The sequence below is a fragment of the Sinocyclocheilus grahami genome, unplaced genomic scaffold, assembly GCF_001515645.1.
Source record: "Sinocyclocheilus grahami isolate Dianchi unplaced genomic scaffold, SAMN03320097.WGS_v1.1 scaffold889.1, whole genome shotgun sequence".
Classification (NCBI taxonomy): domain Eukaryota; kingdom Metazoa; phylum Chordata; class Actinopteri; order Cypriniformes; family Cyprinidae; genus Sinocyclocheilus; species Sinocyclocheilus grahami.
Genome location: NW_015506068.1, coordinates 291443 through 296473, shown reverse-complemented (window position 1 = coordinate 296473; position 5031 = coordinate 291443). Strand labels below are relative to the sequence as shown.

Here is a 5031-nt window from a genome sequence, read left to right as displayed (position 1 = left end):
CTAAAGGAAGACAAATATCAGGTCTTGTGATGTGAACCGAGAACCGAAGAACCGGTTCCATTTTTCAAATAAAATAGCGGAGCCAAATCATTTAGGCTACATGACGTTCGGGTCCGTTAATGGTTCTCGAATCTGCATTGTTCCTCCGATGCAGAAGGACCACCGTAGTGAAATACTCTGACAGTGTTTCCCGTACTACCATGCACCGCAACACCGCAACTGAATCTTTACAGCGTGAGACACACAGCGCGACCAGTGTTTAACGAATGACTCTTATGAGCCGGTTCTTATAGTCAGTCAAAAACATACAATACAAGATGCTTAGTCCGATTCTCGAGCAAATGACTCTCATGAGTCGGTTCTTTATTGAGAATCAAAACACTTTTGAATCATTGAGATGTTACTGAATTTATATGACTCACTTAATGAACTCCAAATTATTAGTTTCGTCATGTCCGACTCGAAATGAACTGTTAGTGTTATTGGACTTAAGGCTTGTGATAGGCTACTGACATCTTGTTCACGTTATGTTTTGTTGTAATCGGTAATTTGTAAAAACAAATGAATAAATTGAATGTTACCACATTTAGGATTCATTTGTTACCCCTAAAAAGTTTGTGAAAAGTAATTTCTTAGTATTTGTGAACAGGCCTTTTGCATTAATTGTATGGAATGTAATTTTGATTTATTGTAGTCTGTTGAAAATCTGTTGTTGGCCATGAATTCAGTTAGAAATCGATGTATTTTTCCCTCAAATATTTATTCATCAAAAGTACTTAAAGGGGTCATATTATGCTGCTAAAAAGAACATTATTTTGTGTATTTGGTGTAATGAAATGTGTTTATGCGGTTTAAAGTTTAAAAAACACGTTATTTTCCATTTGGGCGGCGTTATGCAAATCTTCCCACATAGTGATGTAGATATGTGGGGGCGTGTTAGAACGAGCCGTTTTAGGTACACTGTAAGCCTATACAGGTTGATTGAACTTAAAAAATGTATGGTAACTCGTTGCCCTAAAAAAGTTAATTTTGTCTTGTTGAGAAAACAATACATTTCAAGTTTAATGTATTTAAAAATATTTAGTTAATTGAACTAACCGTTTTTAATGCAATGCTGTTAAAATCTTAAGTACATTAAACTTGAAATTTATTGTTTTCTCAACAAGACAAAATTAACTTTTTTAGGGCAACGAGTTACCATACATTTTTAAGTTCAATCAACCTGTATAGGCTTAAAGGTATCCACAGCAGAAAACAGAGGTGAAATCTCGACCTGGATAAATGTTGTGACAGAACCCAAACATTTAATTAAAATTTAGCTATTTACTGTAAATTATTTAATTAAGATACACCTGCATTACAAACAAGGGCAAAGAATAACAAGGATTTATTTGAACTAACAATTTATTTGAATTCACTTAGCAGCAGTTTTCAAAGAGTGACAAAAAAATAAATTGTCTTAATTACCAATTACCCAATTTTAAATATTTAAAACAGTGTTTTAAAACATTTCCAAATATTAAACAAACAATGTATGTTATTTTACTCTATTAATATGGTACATGAACATTTGCCAAACACTAAGGCATAGTTTAAAGAACATCTGGAAAAGATTTTTATAACAATTCTGAAAGAGTAACTCCTTCTTACCCAAACCTAGCAGAACTTGTTGAATGAAAAGAAAGGTATTGCCCATGCACTTAGGGTAGTTTAGGTGCAGTGCATAAGTCAACCCAAACAAAAGACACATGGCCTGGGGTATGTTGTCTAAATTGTCCATTACAACATTCCCCTCCAAGATGATTCCCACTGAGGATGGGTGGAGGTGGAAGGACCGGGGTTGCAGGGCCTCATCTTCATTTTTTCGGCTAAGGATTCCAACGGACACATGTTGGTATGAGTCTGCGTCATCAGAAGCCTGGACAAGAATATGGAAATTACTCAAATAAATTTGAGCAGTGAACAGTTTTTTCTAGATATACATTTTATTGAATGCTTTTGTTTAGTTGTATGCAAGCATAATTGTTTGTGAATTATGTACACAAATGTATCCAAGAGTTCAGTAATATTGAAATATTAAATTTATATGTTTGCTTTTGTATACAAGTCATTGCATATGACATGAACTACTGATTACATTAAAAATATGTAAAGTTATGAGATTATCCTGGATTGTAATTTAAAGTTTCAAAGGTGTCATAACATGAATTCAAATTTCTCCTGAATTAATTAAAATTAAAACCTCCTCCTCACTCCTTATTTCCTTTATCATTTAACTAAAATATGACATTGTGCTTGGTGATTTCTTTATTGTTTTTGCTAACATAAATGCACATTAAGAAAATCATACAATAAAACTATGAAAGTAAAAATGTATTAATAATACTTACAAAGCATGGCTTTGAAGAACTCAGTTGGGTCATCACCAAGAAGTACGGGAGGCCCTCTAATCGCAACACATCGCATGTCAGCGAGGTCAGAGGTCTGGTGTGTGGTGGTTGCAGAGAGCTGACACATAGAGCACTGTTCCTTTAACACTTCTACCAAGATGCTCAATGTAAACCCCATGTTGTTCAAGAGTGGCTAAATCACTAAGAAGTGGATACAGAACTCTTTCATAACCACACTTTTTAACTGTTTCACTCTCGCACAAGAGAGCAAGCTGAATTGAGTTTAGTGTGGATCTGTATTTTCCATGGAAGTTTGCAATAACCCAGTAAAGTGCACACATCTTATGTTTTCTTTTAGATGTTCCTAAAGGGTTAGCCACTTTAAAATCATCAATGTACAGACCCAGAGCGATTGTGAAGTCTTCGCAACTAAGAAGGGCATTCTCTCTAAACCCTGAGCCATCGCAACATGTCCTATATTCATGTGGTTTATGTTCTTGTTTTGACATAGCCTTATCCAAAATGTCTTTCTTGTTCAATAGTTTCTGTAGCATCTGTAAGAGGGGAACGTATACTACTGTTTTTCTCCCTTTCTCAACTACAAACTCTATAGGCATTACCAGAGGAAAGTTGCGCATTACATACAATGCTCTTCTTTTACTGGTTGCAAGACATCCATTTTTTCTACAAGATTTGGACAATATGTCACTCTCTGCCACAGTCTTAACCACCTCCTTCACAACTGACTCATCTACATGTCCAAAGTGTTTCTGAAGAACAGCCTTCACATTCTTTTGCAAAAGCGGCTGGGACAACTGAACTATTTGGTAAAGATGTTGAATTACTTCCTGAACAGAGTTCTCTGGTATGTGAAGGATGGTTTGCATTTTTAAAAAAAGAGCAGCTAAATTATGTTCCAATTGTTGTCCTAAATCTTGAGATTGTGTTTCACTTTCTTCTGCACTAAAATGATCTTGGCCCAATTAATCTGGATGCATCTCCTGCACAGCACACTCCTGAGTGTCAATTACACTGTCATTTTCATTACTCTCTATTCTTACTATTAACTCTGGTTTAAACATTCTCTCATTTTGATCTTGATGATGCTTACTTCTGTGTGCACTGAATGTGCAACATACACTGCTTTCAAAGCTACATCCTTGAAATGGACATTGGACTTTTTGGTGGTCTTTGAGATGTCTACGCCGAAGGTGGGCAAAATATTCAGTAATCTCACAGGGTTCAATTAAATCACAAAGCTGACAGGGAAACTTGGCTTCAATTTTCCCCTCATGTTGTTTTTTTTCAGTTGATGTATGAAAACGAGATAAGTGTGTTTTAAAGCTACTGAAAGACTTAAAAGTACATAAACATTCCTGATATAGGCATGGAAATGGTTGGCTTCTTACATAGCTCCCATGTTTAATTCTGTAATGTTTTAACAAGTATCCCCTTTTGTCACAAGCAAATATGCAATACTTACATTTCCAGATCATCTTGATTAGTCTTGTTTTGAACTTCTTGGAATCTGCAGTTACAAAAATCCACATTAGACTGTTTTTTTTACTAGCTGACAAGGCAAATTTACATATTTTGATCACTGATCTACAAATCTTCTATAAACAGCTAGCCAAAAGAATTAAAGTACTATCTAGCTTTTTTTTATCTAGCATGTCATCGTACAATAGAATCGTATTAACTGAAATGTAGCTTAGCTAATACCACGCTGATGAGCACGAGGTTGCATTTATTTGATAACTAAGATAGCTAACTAACTTGGATTAGTATTTCTCGCATGTAAAAACAGGGTCGAGTTTCAAGTTAAGCTAGTTTGTTTAATACTTCACTCACAAAGAAATGAAAAAAAAAACTAATCGGTCAGTGATAAAGTTTCGCTGTATTTGTGTTAAAGTCACATTTTGAACATTTCTGATAAGAAAAACCACCAAGATTCACCAACACCATCGAACAAGATATATCGTTTTACACAACAGATGACGCTTTGTTTAATGATTTGTAAATGATTGTTGATCAAAAATATGATAAGCATTAGATTTTAGATGTGACGATAGAGCATGTTGTAACACAGTTATATGAACGTTATATGTAATTGTGGCGGTTGCGATCGATCGGTACAACACTGTGGTGTAAATTTACATGTAAACACAGCCTAAACTTACATTTAGAGTTACTAGCTAACTGTTATACCTCTCATTTATTAACGACTATTAATGTACAGGTGCATCTCAATAAATTAGAATGTCGTGGAAAAGTTCATTTATTTCAGTAATTCAACTCAAATTGTGAAACTTGTGTATTAAATAAATTCAATGCACACAGACTGAAGTAGTTTAAGTCTTTGGTTCTTTTAATTGTGATGATTTTGGCTCACATTTCACAAAATCCCACCAATTCACTATCTCAACAAATTAGAATACTTCATAAGACCAATAAAAAAACATTTTTAGTGAATTGTTGGCCTTCTGGAAAGTATGTTCATTTACTGTACATGTACTCAATACTTGGTTGGGCCTCCTTTTGCATGAATTACTGCCTCAATTCGGCGTGGCATGGAGACAATCAGCCTGTGGCACTGCTCAGGTGTAATGGAAGCCCAGGTTGCTTTGATAGCGGCCTTCAG

The 5031-nt window shown here is 34.9% G+C and overlaps 1 long non-coding RNA gene across 1 annotated transcript in view; it reads right to left on the bottom strand.

Annotated features, from left to right (window-relative positions):
• Window positions 1-1643: 1643 nt before the first annotated feature.
• LOC107563805 (uncharacterized) overlaps window positions 1644-5031 on the bottom strand; it is a 9815-nt gene continuing 6427 nt past the window's right edge. The window contains exons 2-3 of the long non-coding RNA XR_001606146.1: window positions 2391-2508; window positions 1644-1918 (exon numbers count right to left, since the gene is read on the bottom strand). This is a non-coding gene — a long non-coding RNA (uncharacterized lncRNA). The remainder of the gene's footprint in view (window positions 1919-2390; window positions 2509-5031) is intronic.